This window comes from Electrona antarctica (assembly GCF_951216825.1).
Source record: "Electrona antarctica genome assembly, chromosome: 9".
Taxonomy (NCBI): domain Eukaryota; kingdom Metazoa; phylum Chordata; class Actinopteri; order Myctophiformes; family Myctophidae; genus Electrona; species Electrona antarctica.
Genome location: NC_136790.1, coordinates 9,405,311 through 9,426,522, shown reverse-complemented (window position 1 = coordinate 9,426,522; position 21,212 = coordinate 9,405,311). Strand labels below are relative to the sequence as shown.

The window sequence follows — 21,212 nt, the reverse complement described above, 5'->3', positions numbered from 1 at the left end:
GTGCGCACACACTTCAGTGTGTGTGCGGGTGTGCATGTGTCTGTGTGTGTTGGTGGGGGTTGCGTCTAGTACTAGGGTGTTACCTGCGCTTACCTCCTCTTGGGGGAATATCAGCCCTCCCTCATGGGAGTGCGCCAGGGTGCCCTCACAGCCAGGGATACTTAACCCTCAGCAGCTTAAGTGCATGGAAATAGATGACAGTGGAATAATAACGGCGCTCTATGGAGAATGGCTCTGTGGCGTGCGCTGAGGAGATAGGGCCGACTTCCTTCTAAAGCTGACTTCAGATTCTCTTTCTTTTGCAACCTGCGGGTCTCTCTCTCTCTCTCTCTCTCTCTCTCTCTCTCTCTCTCTCTCTCTCTCTCTCTCTCTCTCTTCCATGCGTGTTCTACTGTAGGTTCCTGCCCTCTCTCTTTTGCGTCTCTCAGCTACAGTTTGACCCTCAGGCGAACTCTGCTGTCTCTGTGGTGATGGCACACGTTGGCTCACTGTGCTCTTTCCTGTCCTGATTAGAGCTCAGCAGGGGGGCTGGCGATGTGTGCATGCGTGCGTGTGTGCGCGCGTATGTGCGTGTGTGTGTGTGTGTTGTATTAGCAGCACAGCTGTTTTCAGTATCAGTGCTTTAGTTTTCAAGTAACCAAGCCAAATGCAGACCCTGGTGACTCTTCTTTTGCTGGCGAGCATCTCTCTCTCTCTCTCTCTCTCTCCTCTCTCTCTCTCTCTCTCTCTCTCTCTCTCTCTCTCTCTCTCTCTCTCCCTCCCTCTGCCATGCTCATCTCGTCCTGACTCACACACACACATTCTCCTCATGACCTGTCTTTTAAACGCTACAACCTGGTCTAGGAAGTACTGAACCCACTATTCAGCATGTATCTAAATATTATTATTTTTTCTACAAAAAAACAAATAATTATTATTATTATTATTTCAAAAGATTTTCAAAAATTAAACTGCATTTAAAAAAAATTAAGAGCATTTCATACATTTTCAAAGATCAAAGAAATACCATGAATATATATATATAAAAAAACTGCAGATCTACAACCTCACAATGCATCGCATCGGCTATATTTTCACTAGTTTGAGTCCTGCTATTAGCTGCTACTTCGGTGGCAGTGTGTGTGTGTGTTTTCGCAGAATTGTATTTCAATATTCTTTCAGTTTGACATGCTGGTATGTGTGTAAATGAAATGAATATGCCAGCTTGTTGTCTTTGCAAACAAGCTAAGTACCCTATCTTCATGTTTCCTCCGTTTCAAAAGGACACGTTTTGGTGTGGTTAGCATTTGCAGTTGACTCTGACTTCCAGTAATAAGATATCTTGTTTCCTTTGCTTGCTTCCTCGTGGGTCAGTAAGCACAAATAAAATCCACTCAGCATTTTGGAAAGAAATTAAAATTACAGTTCGAACTCTCTCTGCTGTACGCACTTGCAGAGATGGCAGCAATTACGTGTGTGTGTGTGTGTGTGTGTGTGTGTGTGTGTGTGTGTGTGTGTGTGTGTGTGTGTGTGTGTGTGTGTGTGTGTGTGTGTGTGTGTGTGTGTGTGTGTGTGTGTGTGTGTGTGTGTGTGTGTGTGTGTGTGTGTGTGTTCGTGTGTGTGCTCGTGTGTGTGCTCGTGTGCACAGCACACAAGTAATCAGTCAGGCAGTGGGTGGTGTGTGTGAGCCTTACAGTATAGGGAACGGTAAAATGAGATTGTCTTCCCAGAAGTGGCCCTCATTTCAAAGGGAAATGACCAAAGATTGTATCACTTAGCGGAGAGGGGGAGGTCTGCGTTTGTGTCTTTGCATGCATGCATGCATGCACAGCACACACACGTGTGTGTGTGTTTGTTTGCGTGTGTGTGTGTGTGTGTGCGTGCGTGTGGGGGTGTCTGTGGGAGGATTTAGTCTTTTATAGATTTACTACTTGAAAGAGCAGGATGTCAAGGACAGTATGGAGACACAGGCTAACCAATGCTATTCTGGTGGGCGTACGCGTGTGCGTGGTGCGCGTGCGTTGGTGTGTACTGGTGTGTGTTGCATGTTTATGCATTAATGCATATTCCTCCTCTTCGTCCTTGTTTCTGTGGGCTGCTTAAGGATGGCTCTGTGTTTCACTTTTCTCTTTCTTCCTCTGTTCCCCTTTTTCTTTTTTCACAGCTCTCTCTCTCTCTCTCTCTCTCTCTCTCTCTCTCTCTCTCTCTCTCTCTCTCTCTCTCTCTCTCTCTCTCTCTCTCTCTCCCTCTCTCTCTCTCTCTCTCTCTCTCTCTCTCTCTCTCTCTCTCCCTGTCTCTTATTGTGGAGGAGAATAAACAAGGGAACAGAAAAGCCTGTTCTTGATTCTGTCCCTTTTGTCCTCACTCTATGTCCCGTCTCCTGTAGTCTATATCTCTGTCCTGCACGCACGCACGCACGCACGCACGCACGCACGCACGCACGCACGCACGCACGCACGCACGCACGCACGCACGCACGCACGCACGCACGCACGCACGCACGCACGCACGCACGCACGCACGCACGCACACACACACACACACACACACACACACACACACACACTTGAATCTAATTTGGACTCTATTTATGCCAGGTCAGCTGCATGTCAAGCAGCCAGGCAGATTACAGGTCAGATCTCTGTCCTTAGCCAGGTCAGCACGCACGCACGCACGCACGCATGCACACGCACATGCACATGCACATGCACATGCACATGCGCGCACACACACACATGCACAGATTAACACAGATGCCAATCAGCATGTTGGTTGATGTTTACACTGCTATCACCTATCACACTCGTCAAGGATTACAGGATCAAAAAGAAGTGAGAATGTTCCCTGCTTAAAATAAATACTCACTTCACTTCAGTCAGCATGTGTGTGTGTGTGACTTGTCACTAGAATGGTATGTGTCTGTGTATATCCGTGCATGTCGCTGTGTGTTAACAGACTTAAGCCCTATATAAACGTTGTTGACTGAGGCACCCCAGGGGTCAATACATGGTCTCCTCCCTTCTTTACCTTGTGAAATTGTAGATCTTCAGTTTTCACTGCATTTGTATTTATATTATTTATTTTTACTTTATTTACTTTGCTGAAAATAATAGCCAGTCAGTCTGTATACACCCCATTAGAGAGATGTTGTTGGGGTTCAGGACGGTGGTTAATGATACTGTTGTTGGGGTTCAGGACGGTGGTTAAGGATACTGTTGTTGGGGTTCAGGACGGTGGTTAAGGATACTGATGTTGGTGGGGTTCAGGACGGTGGTTAAGGATACTGATGTTGTTGGGGTTCAGGACGGTGGTTAAGGATACTGTTGTTGGGGTTCAGGACGGTGGTTAAGGATACTGATGTTGGGGTTCAGGACGGTGGTTAAGGATACTGATGTTGGGGTTCAGGACGGTGGTTAAGGATACTGATGTTGTTGGGGTTCAGGACGGTGGTTAAGGATACTGATGTTGGGGTTCAGGACGGTGGTTAAGAATACTGATGTTGTTGGGGTTCAGGACGGTGGTTAAGGATACTGATGTTGTTGGGGTTCAGGACGGTGGTTAAGGATACTGATGTTGTTGGGGTTCAGGACGGTGGTTAAGGTTACTGATGTTGTTGGGGTTCAGGACGGTGGTTAAGGATACTGATGTTGTTGGGGTTCAGGACGGTGGTTAAGGATACTGCTGTTGTTGGGGTTCAGGACGGTGGTTAAGGATACTGCTGGTTGCCTTTGCCTCGTGTCAGGTTAGCCTACTTAGAATAAGGTGAGGTTGCTAGAGGTGAGGAAGAGGCTGAATCAATAGGGACAGACTAGACACACACACACACACGCATGCACACGCACACGGACATGCACACGCACACTCCAATCACAATCAACTTGTTCTCCTTCATTACTCTCACCCGAGCAGCTGCTACTGTTCCTCGACCCCTCCATCTCATTTGTTTCTTTCTGTCTTTCTACTTTCTCTCGCTCTCTCACTCTCTCCTCCTTCCCTCCTTCCTTCCTTTCCTCCCTCCCTCCCTCCCTCCCTCCCTCCCTCCCTCCCTGCCTTCCTTCCCTCCCTCCCTCCCTCCCTTCCTTCCTTCCTTCCTTCCTTCCTTCCTTCCTTCCGTGTGTTCATCTGCATAATCTCTGCTAGTTGGCTCTATCTAATCAAATAGATTTTTTTCGGAGGAGCTGCTTGGAAGCGGTAATCGATAGCAGCGAGCCGCGGGGCCATTATGGAAATCAGTCGGCATTAGGAGGAGGTCTGGGCTGGTATCTGTGTACTGTGAACGGTGGCTCCCATCCACAGACCATCGCTCAGCCAGGCCCCTGAGGCGCTCACACATCATGCAGCGCAATACACGGCTAATATTGGGATCTTGCTGAGTAGCCCCTTCCCCACAAACACACACGCATGCACACACGCATGCGCGCGCACACACACACACACACACACACACACACACACACACACACACACACACACACACACACACACACACACACACGATACACAGTCAAATCCTGAGTGTTTCATTTATCTCAGGAAGTGGGTCGTGTGATATTTGACTTGACTAGGAAGAGGCGAATTTAGCGCATTCGCGTCGACCACGTTTTTGCCTCATTCAAGCATTCTGATGCACATTCTCGTCAATTCGCCTGTGTGTCTTTGCATTGACTTTGTATTTAATTGCGACGCACGTAAAACAACAATTTTTGCCTCCTCTGAGAACACACCTTGAGGGACAAATTCACAAAGACTGGATTGCGCCTGCAGTAAATTGCACATCATTTGCACCGATATGTTCCCTGTGATGAGGTCTGACTCACAAAATCTACTGACGCATAATGCCGCCTTTCAATTTAACAGCTGAGTGCAGTTAGCCATCTTTATTTATATAGCACATTTAAATACGTTGACCCAAAGAGCTTTCCAATTGAGAGAGACAATAACAACATGAAGCTTGAATTGGGCCTGTATGTGTATACTCACTGGTGCAGAGTGGCAGCTCTGCTGTCGATCCTTTGCCCACCTGAGCACCCTTATTACTTAGGCATGTTGGGAAGCTGTGTGAGATTGCGGACATGCAGTAGCTGCGATTTCCCAAGGTGGAGGAATTCCTGCAAAAATGTTGGATTTAATTTGGGCTCAGCTGCCACCTGAGTCTCAAAGCTGCATAGGCCTACAGTGATTACCCACTGTATGAAGCCACGATGCATGCAAAGGAACTTAGGAATGTATGCACAAAGATGCCATTTATCATTTATTTCATCATCTGAAATATTGTTTGGTATGATTTAAAATGTTAGCATGTGTGTGTATGGAAACATGGTAAGGTATTACGCTGACGTGGCTTAGAACTGTCCTATACTGGGAGCAAAATCAACATTTGAGTGTCAAACCTCAACTGAACAAAATGTTTCAGTAGCCTATGTTTAGGAGAGCATTTCACCCTTTGCGGCTAATTTTGGGGTACAGTTTTATTTAGTATCTTAATTGATAATTAGTCTGCTGCAAAAGCTGTGCAGTCTAAAATTACTATATTCTCAGTGATTAGTCTGCTGGTTCTATTACTTTTCCAATTATTATAATAAACGAGAAGCACATTTTCCGCGAACAAAAAAAAAGAATAGATTTATTTTAATCAACCAAATCATTTAGTCAGATTGTCCGCTGAAAACTATACTTAACTCCTTGGACACCAGGGGGCGGTAGATGCTTTTGGTAGCAGGTGCCAGCCGAATTTGCAACATGAGCGAAGAAGTGACACTTCTCAAGCCCTGCTCTGCTAGCGGTGGTTAGCTAAAAATGCAAAAAAATGCTAATAATGTTTTTTAAACACTCCATTAACGCCAATTAACACTCTTATCGCCACCTAGTGTTCATTCAATGATACCGCACAGTACCGATAGAATGTATCTGATGACGTCAGTTCTCAGATATGGCTTAGCTTTCTCCAGAAATGGTAATATGTCGGGCGCGATGCGATCAAAAATCACTATTTACACGTCGGACGGATTGGACAAAAACAACTTTGGAGTATTTAAATGAGAAAACAAGCAGCAAAGAAACTACAATGAGTGGATTCCTATGGCGTGCGTGTGCATCCATCCCCTTGTTGGGAAGGACGCAGGTGTTTAATCAAATCTCGGTGGCGACCTGGCTATTTTTTAAAACATATTCAAATCTAGTATTATTTCTTGATAATAAATTAAATAAATCTAATCCTTTTAAGAATGTGCCCCATGAGTCCCAGATGGTTACATCAAATCTGATGATTCTACTATGTGTAGTCAACAAACACGATTAAGAGTTGGACATCTTCTCATTGCTCTTGTATGTGTATTCACTCACAATCCTTTCAATAGAACAGCTAAAGAGATGCTGACAATGTGGAGTTGACTAATGGCTTTTTCACACAGAGAGTAAAGTGTAAATGCCCTTCTTTACAGCGGAAATCATCATTACATTCATTTACACAAGCACCTGCTAACTGTGAATAATCAGGCCAAGGAGACGCTAAAGTGTTTACATTCAGAAATATTTGCTCCATTAGCCCACATTTACACAGACAGATTCACAAGTTAGTTAAGACGGATATATGACAGTAAAAACACAGTTTTAATTGAATTCATAATAGTGTACAAATGGAACCAAATGGACCCTACATTAAGTACGTTTTTTACACAGTAAAAAGTGATACAAGCAGTCATTAAGTGTTACTGTGCAGATGAAAACGGGTAGTAGAATCTTTTTGCATTTGTTGAAAAGGGTTACGTTGTCGTTACGTGCTTAAGGCAGTCAACAAGGCTTCTCCAAGCATACCGGCCCTGAGCCAGCCTAGCTGTCCCTAGGCATGGCCCATTCTGTTGGCATCTGCCGCCATTAAGTTAATGGCAGGGTGGTAACTAGGTGCAATTTTCCATTGACAGCCCATCATTTTTTTCCTAAGTGTTTGAGTTTGGAAGTGCTCATTGGATATCACTCAACAGCCCTGTGTACCACCTGTTTTTTGAATTTGCACATAATGCAGGACGCAGCAGGCTTTACTGAAAAGTGAAAACGAGTGTTTCTCAACGCCAATGGCAAGATGGCCGCGGTCTGCATATTGTCAAGTGCAAGTGTTTCGTGGTCATCCTCTCTTTCTGTTCCCTTGAGGATTAAACTTGAGGGACGTACGTCAACGTACGTTGCCACATTATTGTCAGGCATTTACGTTTCAGCTGTGGTCAAGATTTTTACTTTAATCAGATTTCCCTCTTTGCTGTGACAGTGGCTCCAGTCACCTCTTGGTTGTTCACAAGTACAAAACACTACACAAACATGGTCAAAACATTTACATTTTCTCAAAGAAGCCTCCTCCTTTTAGAATGATTGTGAACACCATTGATAAAGTTTCTATCCTGGTCTTTGTGGTGTACCAGATATTAGCAGTAAGCCACTGTTACGCATTCACAGTTAAATTTGGGACTGTCCCCCAACTGTTCGTTTCTTAATGAGGGTTGTAAGCACAGTTATTATCGACTCAGGTTTGTGTTCTTCTAACTTTATGAGGTCAAAATGAGCATAGAGGACAGAAAGATTGTAGTACAAGAGTATGCGGGCTAAAGTTTAGGTATAAAGCCTTATTTATACGGTAGTATGACAATGAAGAAATGTATATAACATTTCGCACAATGGAATATAAATTCAAGAGGGGTGAAACACTTGGCTGATTTTGTTTTCCAGTTCAAGTAAAAAAACAATACAGCAGGGTAAAATATGGTAGGCCTGCATACATTTGACCATATAGGAGTAATGTTAAGCAACACAGCTGCAGCCAATTAATTAATATAGCTGCAGCTGTGTTAGTTACTAGTCTGCGATAGTTTTTAACCTGAACTGGAAAACAAACATTCAAAACCAGCGGTGAGGTTTAAGCTTGAAACAATGAAGTAAAGTGTGTGCGTGTGCACGTGCGTGTGCGCGTTCACATGTGAGAGGACATCCTGCGACATCCTAGGGTGTGCCAGGCCATGACTGATCAAGGAACACTGACAAACAGCAGGCTGCCAGCCGGATATGTGATGACCATCACTCACTGAACCACTCACTCAGACTTACCACCAGGATACTCGCTCGCACGCACGCACGCACGCACACACGCACGCACGCACGCACGCACGCATGTGTGTGGCTTCCTCATGCGTCAGTCATTGTAGCCGTTTGTGGTGGTACAAACTACAAAGCCCCACAGCTATATGCAGAGAGAGGGACAACAGTTTTGCCAAACACACAACCAGAGCAGTGTGGACAAAATGAAATATCACAATATCTTTGACCAAATTCCTCAATATCCATATTGTGATGATATTGTGATGATAGTGCTGTGATATTGATTGAAAAGTTGATAATAATACTGATACTCATCATTAATACCTTATATAAAACCAAGTGGGTAAAACAAATAACAGCTTGTACAGTCAGGTAAGTTCAGCACACTGTCGTGTCGTACTAAATGTTGATAATAATACTGATAATCATCATTAATACCTTTATATAAAACCAAGTGGGTAAAGACAAATAACAGCTTGTACAGTCAGGTAAGTTCAGCACACTGTCGTGTCGTACTAAATGTTGATAATAATACTGATAATCATCATTAATACCTTTTTATATAAAACCAAGTGGGTAAAGACAAATAACAGCTTGTACAGTCAGATAAGTTCAGCACACTGTCGTGTCGTACTAAATGTTGATAATAATACGGATAATCATCATTAATACCTTTTATATAAAACCAAGTGGGTAAAGACAAATAACAGCTTGTACAGTCAGGTAAGTTCAGCACACTGTCGTGTCCTACAGTGCTGCTGTATGAATCACACTTGATGCAATCTGATGCAACTTATACGTAAGATTTAAGAAGGCAAACAGGCAAGTTGGAATTACATTTTTTATGTGGTTATCCTTGTTATGCAGACAGGGTAAAAGCTGGCTGTATTTACCAAGCTGAATTTAGTGCCACTGAGCAGGGCGTTGGGATTTTGGGGTACGATGCCTAGATTACCAATGCTTGTCAAACATTTTAATGATATTTTTTCTCTTTCTATTTTGAAAACTAGTATAATGACATGCTCAAAAAGGACACCAGGTTAAAAGTGGTCAGAACTCGGGACACGTTGGCAGCATTATGTCATCCAAAAAGGCAAATAATGGCCACTACCGGGCAGACAAATACAACAGTCCAGCTCTACTGTCTAATGCCTACTGAAGTCCTGCCTATTTCAGTTTTGATTGATTGATTGAAATATTTATTAACAGTTTGCAGAATTACAGTACATTTCAAGCACAAACTCAATACAAAGACTGTTAACTGTGAGTGGACGACCCAATTAAGCATTACACTTGTTTACAAGAGGGTCCACCACGTATTGGTACCTCTTCTAGTATGTATTGGTACTAGAGAGGTGCCCGTTGGGCACTGATCTACTTTGAACAATGCAAGTCGGAAATGCATGTCCCAACCATTTATTATGCCTGTGTCCCTTTTATGGCCATATATGGAGTTCTTTGTGAGGCATGCCCAAATATGGAGTCTATGCAGATGTCAGAACAACATTGTGATGTCAGAACAATCATTGTGATGTCAGACCAGGCCAACTCCATATATGGAGATATAGGGGTGATCAGGCCTGGAGCCCGGGCAGAGGCTTTGGTGCTGGTTCTGGACAACCGCCCACAAGTTACGTGGATGATTACAGACCTGTATGTACATACGTACACACACACACAGAGAGACGTGGTGCATTTATATATAGATCGATGTGAGTGCATGTCTCTGTGCGTTGATGCAGTTGCGCATGTGCCCCATTTCTGCGGTTGTGTCGCACACCCCAATTACAGCTTGTATAATGTATATATCTCCCTTCCTCTTTGATGCAGCCTTCCAGTTGTTTATGTTGTGGAACAAAAAAGGAGATGACTTCAATAATTGGGAGATAAGATTATATTTTATTTGCGTGTGGCGCCTTTGATATCAATGATAGCGACGTTGGCTTTTTTTTCCGTCTTTGATTAGACATGAAAGTGCTCTGGGTACAATGTGGCACTGCTTCGTGGCAATGCTGCACTGTTTTTAATGACCGCTTGCATTCGCATTTGCATAATATATGGCAGTAAATACAAGCCTTTGGCTTAAGATCAAAACTACACCCATGCATTTATGTATCGCTATCACTGACTCGACAGACTCGGTGCTGAGATGATTACTCTGCGCGCTGACACTAAAGTTACATTAAAGAATCATTCTGAAGGAGGCAAAAACTGTTTGTGGGGGTTGTTTGTGAGCGAGCTAACGGTCACTTTGGAAATGATGCTGTGCTTTCACTTTGGGTTGTTTTTTTTTTTTGCTGTCTCTTGCGACCAGTTTAAATTGGTTTGGAGTCGGATCGCATAAGCCCAGATGGGCCCCCAGTGAAAATGAAAAGACTAGTGACGGCAAAGAGAATCCCTCTGAATGCAAAGGAGTGGGAGTGACACCCATACTAGTCCCTTGTCCCCCAGCCAGCCTCTCTCATTCTCTTTCTGCTTCTCTCTATCTGTCTCTCGCATATTATACTCTCACAAGCACACTGTACATAACATACACAAGCTGCTTATTTTCTTTAACAGACTTCTCTGTATATGTAATCCAGATTGAGTGGGATAGAAGTAGTGGAACTTAGGTTAACGAGGCAGTCATAGAAAAGAGCTCTGCTCTGTTTATTACTGGGGTAGTGGGGGACTGTAATTACTGGGGGATTGTAAACAACTTCTTCTTTTAGTGTATTCAATGAACTGTGGGCCATGCAAGTTGTTACGAGCACTGTATAGGAGAACCAAACTTTGCAAAGGCCAGTTAGAAAGAGAAAAAGTGACAAAAGAGAGAAACATTTTCCCTCTCCTCCTCATCTTGTTTCTCCTGTTCGTCTTTCTCCCTCTCTTGACTGTCGTATTCAGAGCAAGGTCACTGGCTTGTTGTGACGTATGGAAAGTCACCAGGAGTGCAACAGCATTTTACTAGTTTTTCCCCGTCTCAAAACGAGTGAATGAATTATGCATACAACTGTGGCACGCACGCATGCACGCACGCACGCACGCACGCACACACGCACGCACAACAATCTCCCTGGACCTGTCACACACTGTGTCTCTCTATGACACCGTTATTCTCATATCTCTCTCTCTCTCTCTCCCTCTCACCCTAAATGTATACACAGGGAAGACGTACTTCACCGAAAAGAAAGGAAGACCATTTCCTTGACTTGCATTGAGTGATAGATAGCCTGTGTTTTGGTGGATGTAATTACTCCTGCTCGAACCAGGGCTGAACTGCAGCTCACCTTGTGCTAAATGCAGTAATTAGCCTGCGGAGACTCCTTGGGCCCCACAACGCAGCGCCATGCACCTCCACACACCCTCTGGCCTAGAAATAGATCTTGGCCTACAGAGAGGGGCTCTCTGGCAATGCGCTCTGCTCTGAACCACAGGTAGACAGCACTAATGAATGTGCGTATGTGTGCGTGTGCGTGTGTGTGTGTGTGTGTGTGTGTGTGTGTGTGTGTGTGTGTGTGTGTGTGTGTGTGTGTGTGTGTGTGTGTGTGCAAGCGCGAGTGCGTGTGTGTGTTTAGAGACCTTTTCAAGGTTTCTGTGCACCAAATATTCTCCGAAGGAGAGAGAGATTAGAAAAACCCTCGTTATTTGCAGTGGTTTGCATTTCCTTTGCTAAGGCTCCACGGGATGCTTTTTCTTTTTAGGGTTACTGTACATGGGTTACTGTACATGGGTTACTGTACATGGTAAAATGCTCAAAGTGAATCTACCTACCTTGAGATTGTACAAACTGTCACATTGACACTGATGATTTTAGTGTGTTTGCGTCATAGTTCAGGGTTAGAATTGGGGATAGGTTAATTGTAGGATGATGGCTAACGTAATAGAAGGTCATAATGTGTAATGTGAGAGAGAGAGAGAGAGAGAGAGAGAGAGAAACGAGGACACACATCGACCCAAAAAGCCCTGGCCCTAATTGGCTGTGGTGGCTGACCTCTGTGCCATCACCTGCTGTGACCCGTGTGCCCTCGTAGCACAGCGTCCCTGACTCTTGACCGTGCCCCCCTCCCACCCCCCCTCCCCAGGGAGACGTCCTTTGCAGCGGCTTGTTCAAACTCCATTTCCGTTCACCTTTTCAACCCTCGCCATTTCTCCTGTTGTTTCAACCCACTCTCCCTCCCGTGCTCCAGAGATTTACCTTCCCTCGCCCCCCTCCCCTGTCTGAAGGTCAAAGTTGTGCTGGTGTGCGCGGTTCTCTTTCCAATACTCTCCTCGGAGTCTCTCTATGGGGAACGCCTCAAATAAAACCCGACTAATATCAGACAACGAGGGTTCACCTGAAGTTCTCTTGTTTGTCTTCCTTGTTCTCCAATCTCCATGGCCTGTTTTATACCGAATTCATTAATTCACCGACCGTTGTGTCGCCTGCCAAAAAATAACCGATCTACAAGCTCACATTGCGCCCGTGATGTGACGCGCTGTAAGCTTATCGGTCGGCGATGTCCGGCACACAACGACACCGCCTTACCATCAACGACACCGCCTTACCATTCAGTATAAATCAGCCGTTAGAAGCTAAAGGCTGGTTTGCCCTTGAAGTCTGACAGGCCCCTTTCTTCTCTCCCTCTTTCCCATTTCACATCGTGAGATTGGGAGTGAACCTGCAAGATGTGTGTCAAGTGTGCACTGTATGTGTGTGTGTGTGTGTGTGTGTGTGTGTGTGTGTGTGTGTGTGTGTCTCGTGTGACTGACAGAGAGTGAATGAATATGCATGTGTGTGTGTGTGTGTGTGTGTGTGTGGTTTTGTGCATGTACTCTAGTCTAGAGGCATAGGTGTAAATTGTAACTGCTGAGAACGGTTAACAAGTAGCTAACAGACACACCATGATACTGTGCCCCACCTTCTTCAGCAACCCAGTGACACACAAACACATGCACGCACACACGCACACACACATACTCGCACACACATTGCAGCATAGACGTGAGAAAATGGGGTCAGAATTCTAAGATGCAAATGCTTGTCAGCAGCATATAGTTTGCTTGTGCTTGCAGGTGTCTGAGATGTGTGGTTGTGCATGTATGCATGTGAGAGAACATCCGCACACAGTAGTAGGCCTACCATATCATTTTTAAAAACACAACTTTTGCTACGCTTACGCCTATCGTCCACGCTACTTTTGAAACTGCTGTTTTAGATGGAAAGACTGCAATTACTCCGGAATTGCATGTTAGTCTGGACAGGTGGAAACGGAGGCTTTAGAAAACTATGACACAGACAGTGACTCCCACGTTCACTTCCTGAGTCACAACGAACGAACGGGTCCTTTTCTCTCTATTCAATTTCAATTCAAATTCAAAGGATTTTATTGGCATGAGAAAACTTTGTTTACATCGCTAAAGCAAAAACAATACCATCAAAACAAATTGTATGTACAATTGAAAGTCAGAAATCTCCAATAAATCAATTTCTACGAGATGCTGGAATACACGCAATGATCTCTTTAGGGTGGTTGTGTTCCATTTCATAAGCATATCCTTCTCCTCTCACAGCAGCTCATGAATCTTGCTGCTGTGTTTGCACATTGTTGTACTTGGCCCAGCAGATATATGGGAGTTTTTTTTGTCATTAGTCATGTGTCCACAATCTCTGTGAGTGATATCTACGGATCTCTCACCATCATTCTCTGTCTTTCCAGGTAGAACACAGTTAGTCTCCATTAAACCAGCTTGAAGCGTGTGTGTGTGTGTGTGTGTGTGTGTGTGTGTGTGTGTGTGTGTGTGTGTGTGTGTGTGTGTGTGTGTGTGTGTGTGTGTGTGTGTGTGTGTGTGTGTGTGTGTGTGTGTGTGTGTGTGTGTGTGTGTGTGTGTGTGTGTGTGTGTGTGTGCGTGCGTGTGTGTGTGCGTGCGACCCGTGCGTGCGTGCGTGCGTTTCGAGTTTGTGAGCACACCGTGCTAATTGACATGAAGACAAGAGTCCTCCCGGGAACTGACCCCACCCTGCAATCGTAGCCGTCCCCTCGGACTCGGGCACGTCTTGTTTGTGAGCCGTTCTGTTGCATGGCAGATGGAAAGGAAAGACGTAAGGGGGGAGACTGGAGCGCACGGGGAGGGAGAGGAGGGCAGAAGCCAGTACGGAGCGCAAGTGCTGTAAATTGGATGTCTCCAGTGTGTTGTCAGGCAAGGGCCAGGCTAGGCCCCAACGGACTAAACGTATGTCTGCACGTATGCGTGTCTGTGTGTCTCCGTAGATGTATCGCCTGTACACTGTATCTATCATTACATTCAAGGAACCTCTATGTCTCTCTGGCTGCCCTTTACGTTTCTGGATCGGCTTCACTCTTGGCGGGCGTTCTGCATTGGGGACCCGAGGGAGTGCATGCAGTGTTGAGGGTGAAGCCGGTCGGGTGAGCTTGTTCTCGAAAACATGGCAGAAAAACGATGATTCTGGCGTTTGCATTACTTTACAGTGTTAAAATAGTAGGCTAAATCTTGTAAATACGAGACAAATGAGGTGGATAAATACCTCAGGCAACCTTTAGGCATCTTGGTGAGCTATATGTCCATATAAGGGGAACTTGGTGAGCTACATTATACAGGGGCAACATGCACTTAATGTGGCCCTCAGGTTAATATCGGAATACTGACATATTATTGTTACAATTCCAAAACATGCAAACACGACATGCTTTAATTATTTCTAAAGTCTAAATTAGTAGCTTAATGAGTAATATTAAAATGTTATGGTCTTTTTTTATGTCCAATGTATTTGTATTTAGTTCGTAAAGTTATAAGGCATTTGAAAGGCATTTGAAATGAAATACAAATTTTACTTTTCAGGATTCTAATTCAAAAATAGCAAAACATAGTTCAGAATGAATAATGAATTACTAATTAACCCGTAAATGAAAAAGGAGTATTTTCCCCAAACCACGTGTCTCATTGTAAGTTCAGGAGCGAGAGTAGCATTTCCATGCATCATGGAAATACTTGCATGTCTTCAATCAATAAAAGAATTTAACTCCTTGAGTGTGCATAAGTTATGTAACCAAATGGACCCATACTGTGTACATTCGCGTAGTTAAAAATAGCTGTTTCTTGCAGCGGCCAAGCCCAGCCCACTCCAAACAGGCCCACCCCGGCCCCCGACACGCTGCAGCTTGCTGCTTGGATACCAGTGGCCAAGCAGTCGGCTTGTTCCAAATGGGCTACACGCTCCATATGGCACACCTGAAAGCCAAGGCCACTGCGCTAGTACTTATCCAAAACAAATATACAGACAACATGCCCAAGCCACTGTTTAGTAGCTTACTTACCGTGTTGACAAAATAACGTAATATCTCTATGGAAATGTGATAACTCCTGAGGAAAAGTTCATATTACTAACGCTCATTTACTTTGAAGACGGAATAATTAGCATAAAATAGTTCCCATTTAAAAAAGCAATGTGAGGTAGGATGTGTAGAATTATTACCATTAGTATGATTATTATATTTCCTCATGAAATTCCCATTGTGCTATAGCACATATTGACCATTCCATCCTCTCCCGATCATTGCTAATCGCTATTTACATCTGCCGCGGCAGCGCTCACTACACGACAGGGTTTGATTACACACTTGTGGGTGGGTGAAAAAGAATCACCCTCGGGCTGTGCTGTCATAACTCTGAGATAAGCTCCTAATATCCCGCCGTCCGGTGGGGAAAATAAAACTATAGCTTGCACACTAATGGCTTGCACTGGAAATATATCGACCTCTCAACTCCCCTTTTCTTTACCGTTCGCTCATTTCTTCCGTCTCTTGCCTTATTGTCAAAGGCACGAGACGGTGAGTTTAAGCATATAATTTACTCCCCGAGACATGCATCCTTCGCTCATTGATTCCATCTCAGATTTAACTTTCAGATCGCGCGCAGACTCCATTAGAAAGTAATAACCCCGTGGGTCAATACGTGGCGCTGTACCAGTAATGTGTAGATTGAATGTAGGTTTATTGGAGTGCGCCATTAGGTGCTGGACGGGGGGGAGGGAGGGAGGAGCAGAGTGGGTGGGGAGGGGAGGTGGTGGGGGGCTTCGGGGGAGGTGGCGGACATCTATCATTGGGTTTCCGTGTTCAGTCAGCGGTGATGGGAACAGAATAGGGGACAAAGCGCTCCCCCCTCCAGTAAATTCATCATCTCTCCATTTTATGTCTCCTTTAACGGCCCCTCTCGAGGAGGAGGCAAGTGGAGACGAGAGGAGAGACGCGGAGAAGGAAGGAGAGGTGTGTGTGTGTGTGTGTGTGTGTGTGTGTGTGTGTGTGTGTGTGTGTGTGTGTGTGTGTGTGTGTGTGTGTGTGTGTGTGTGTGTGTGTGTGTGTGTGTGTGTGTGTGTGTGTGTGTGTGTGTGTGTGTGTGTGTGTGCGCGCGTACTGTGGTTATCTGCGTGTTAAAGTATATAAGTGCGTATATCCCATGCATCAGTCTAGCCACAAATCTTGCTGTGTGCGAGAGAGAGAGAGAGAGAGAGAGACAGACAGACAGACAGACAGACAGACAGACAGACAGACAGACAGACAGACATGGAAGGGAGACGGGAAGGTCAGTAATTTAGATGCATTGGGGGAATGTGAAAGAACAAGGTAAAGTAAAAAGAAGAAAGAAATATGATAAAATAGCGGAGAAAATGATGTAACGCTAATGAGACCACAGAAGTGACCATAACAATTGCCGCTTTGAAACCGTATCAAAACTTACACAAAGCATTTGATCAGTGCATATCCGAACAGTCCTCTGCCCTGGACTCGCAGGCTGCTCCTTGCGTCATGCATTGCAAATGTATAATTGACGACTGATTCATAATGGAATACCCAAAGCCTGGCTATCTTAACCAATTTGACCATGAGCCTTGTAATACTTCTCATAGCTGTAAAACAGCCTGCACTCTCTATGCCCCTGGTAGAGGACGTGTGTTTGTGTTTAGTTTAGTTTAGTTTAGTTTATTGTGTGATACACACACACACACACACACGCATACCCATGGGCCTGGGCGTTGGTGGGATGTTATTGTCGTCCAAATCACTTTGACTTATCGCACGGTGATGAAGCGCGGCGCGGTCGCTCACACAGTGACAGACGACAGAGAGGCTTTGATCTTGGACTCCTTTTTAAAAAGCCTATTCTTCCACCCATTACCTGTAGTCACTATAAAGCCACTCTCTCATTCTGAACCGCTGCCTCTCCAGACCTGACAGGGTAATAATGCCCCCGAGGTAGAATTGTTTCAAAGGTGTTCAGAGGATGTTCACTCTCACATTTTCAGTCCGTCCAACACGCACTCGCACGCACGCACGCACGCACGCACGCACGCACGCACACCACACACCACACACCACACACACCACACACACCACACACACACACATACACACACACTCATTGATTGGTTGACTATGATAGAGCAGGTTTACAGGACAAGATGGGTGTTTTTTGGTGTAAATTAAGCTGGTCTGAAGAGGACATAACAACTAATAACTCCCGCTGTCGAGTTTTTTAAAGACGTTGTGTAGTCTTGAAGTGTCGTGCTTATTTCCTGCTGGCTTCTGATTTATAGGACATTTGACAGGCTTAAGACAGTGTTGCTTGCTTGTTGACCACCATGCGTTGAGCACATACTGTACATTACAGTAGACAGGGAGCGGTTTTCCTTTTTGTGGCATCAGTATATTGTGCCAGTTTTCTCTTTTTTTTATTATGACGATTTGCAACTGCAGAAGATTTCTTTTTTCTGTATATATTTGATAGACAGAAAACTGCAGAATGGATTGATTAGTCGGAACATTCTAGTACAAGACATACACACGCATGCAAAAACATGCAAACCGCCCCCGCTCCCAAGCTCTTTCCTTGCCTTCATCAACCTTTCCTCTCACTCCATAATTAGATTGGGGTGCTCTCAGCGAGAGATACATTTGCCAGCCAGGTGACTTTCTTTTTTTTCTTTGAAGGGGAGGGATGGGGGGGGGGGGGGGGGGGGGGGATTGTGCGTTTTGAAGTGTGGCTTCAGTCATTTATTAGCTGGATTCACCTCACCACTCCCTCACCTTATCGCAAACTGCTGGGAGCAGGTTAACACCACACATCTAATTGACAGAATATTTATGCGTTCACGCCACGAATGCTGCGGCTGCCGTCGGGGAGTTGTTGGCGCGTTGAAGAAGCACTGGGAAAGACAGATTTGTTTTTCACGCCACAGTGCGTCCTAACTTGCGGTATTTGAATGTTTTTCCTGTTTGTTTGCATGGGGGTGGGTGGGGAGGGGGTTCTGTCTCTGAATGGTGTCTTGGACCAAACCCGGCGTGTCAGTGACTGAGACAGCTGTAACCAAACAGTAGCGTCAAGAGGCGGCAAGATGCCGCCTCTTGACCCCTCTTCCGGGGTTTTTAAACAGCTGGTGGATGGAAATGACGCTCACGCCCGGCGGCAACTTGACGTGCCGTCAAGGCTTTTCAGTTTTTTTGCCGCCGTGTGCGATCGTCATTCCCATCCACCATTTAACGGCGTCATCTTGGCGCTTCTTGACGCTACTGTGTACCGAGCTGAATGTACATTTTGCACTTTCACAGTTAAATGGACAATCAGGACTTTACAGTGTTTGGGTTCTGCAGGGATCTAAAGACCATAGCCGTCAGAGGTTAGTACCTCTAGACTTGACTGGACTTTTCATCTGTCGATACGTTGTAGATCTGCCATTTTTGGCTAATGGGTTCACCCAAAATGTGGATGCAGGGGTTCCAGACGGTATAATCTCCATAACATCCATCATTATCATTAAAGTGTCTACAGCACTAGAAACATGTTATAATATACAGCATGTTTGTATACTCTGAGCTACAAATGGATACATTAACATTGAGCATTTTACTCTCATGTGAGACAATATAGAGTATAGAATATATACACAGTCTAAAAAAAACAACTACAATGAATAATACATGATATATTATATCTGTATGTTGAAAAAAATAAAAAATAAAACGGAATATAATATACAGAAGAATAAACATTTGTGACTAGGGATTTCCAGATCACCTTTTTTTGCTCCTGATCCGATTCCGATCATTTGATTTTGAGTGTCTGCCGATATAATACTGATTTTTCCCGATCCGAAGGATGAATAACCAAAACCAAGTGAATACATAGCCTACAAGCTAAAACATCAGCGTTATAATATCAAAGTGACAGGGCTCTTCCTGTGTCTCTCTGTGGTAGTTCCATGGCAGTGTAAGCGTTTTGCCCCACAGCGGGTGGCGGCTCTTCTCCACAACAGCCGTGCTTCACATGGGGTTCTGCGTTTGTTTCCTTTTGCTGCGGCTCGGTTTCAGATAAGGTTCTCAGAACCTAAATTTGGGCCTTGCTCAGGAGGTGGTACTATAACCACCTGGGAAGCCGGAAGACATTTAATTTTTTTTTATTATTTTATAAAGCAAAACTATACAGGCTCACAACACGACCCAACATGGCACGCTGTGAGCTTGTAGTTCTGTGCTATTCTCATATTTTTTGAAGACGTTCCTGAAAATAACATAACAAACTTGAACAAAAAAACATACAGTAGGTCCAGGAAAGTTTCAGGTTATGGACGGTTCCGTTGAACATGCATCCAAAGAGGATGCCTTTGCATGTCTTTTTCCCCCTCTATCATAATGCAGGAAAAGGTTTTGCTGAGCACGCACACTCTTCTTTTAGCACTGTGCTGCTGCTCATACTGTGTAGTGACAAAGTTCCACACAGCCATGCCTGTCAGCCACACAAATACAGTCGTCCATGCCTTGCTGAAGGGTACAACAGCTATGGAACGGACGGTGGGAGAGTCGAGCTAAAGACCTTATGGTCGTGAGTAGTGGTGCACGATTATGACATTTTGACCGATATCCGATCTCCGATTATTTGCGGGGTCATATCTGCCAATTTCTTTTTTTTTAACATCTGTTTATTATGAATTTTTTGTATACAGGCATTTCAGTAATTACAGTTACAGATTGGTAAAAAAAATAGCAGAAACATATAAACAAGACAAGACTTACAATAAAAAGAGACAAAACATAACCGTCAAAGAAAAAGACAAAAACAATAAAATAATAACCGACATGGCTGATGACTACACCGCACTCCGAGGACAGAAACATCACAACACAATCTAAAAAAAACATTTACAGTAATTAGATGACATTACGGGGCAGAACAATATCGTTTCAATCACTTCAGTCCAACACAGCAAGCATCTCAATAATGGGTGACCAGATTCTTTGAAACAAGGGTTCCCTTTTTGACAGGGTAAATCTAATTTTCTCCAAGTGCAGCACTCCTCCCAGCTCCCTTAGCCACATATCAACTGTCGGAGGTTTATCCGACTTCCAGGCCTGTAGTATTAACTTCCTAGCTAGCAGTGTAGCGAGCGAAATGGCCCATATCTGCCAATTTCTGACAGGGTTCCGATATTGTACAGAGGACCACAATGGAAACAAGCCTAGGGGGCCTGTTAATAAAGTATTCAATCAATCAATAAATATACTCTTTTTACAAGACTGGCTGCTCTGCGAGTACAAAGACATTGACGGTCACATTATTATTGCGTCATCAATATCAGTGAAAATAATCTTTAATTATTAATAATCTAAGTATTTTGAGACCGGTCCGATACAGATATGGCATTTGTACTGTATGGCCGATATGGCTGATTACGATACGCTACCTATTCTATCATGCATCACTAGTTGTGAGCTCACTTCTCTAGTACTTGACGGGGGTTGAGGGAGTCTCCCCTGAGGTTGAGGGAGTCTCCCCTGAGGTTGAGGGAGTCTCCCCTGCAACATGATGTTGAACAGTTGAAACCCGTAAGCCCTGCTTTAGTTCTTTATTTATTTAAAAGAAAATAATAATAATTGACACATCGTCTCTCATAGGGTTCCCTTCCACAAAGTATTTTTTCGAATGGGGGTCTTGACATGAAAATGTTTGAGAACCACTGCTCTAATCTCGTTTTACAAGGTGCACGCACGCACGCACGCACGCACGCACGCACGCACGCACGCACGCACGCAGCCACGCACACAGCCACGCACACAGCCACACACACAGCCACGCACACAGCCACACACACAGTCACACACGTGCATCCGCCAGCCAGCTTG

General features: G+C 44.6%; 1 protein-coding gene across 4 annotated transcripts in view; it reads left to right on the top strand.

Annotated features, from left to right (window-relative positions):
* LOC306929536 (receptor-type tyrosine-protein phosphatase gamma-like) overlaps positions 1 to 21,212 on the top strand; it is a 472,869-nt gene that overhangs the window by 42,339 nt on the left and 409,318 nt on the right. The window lies entirely within an intron of this gene.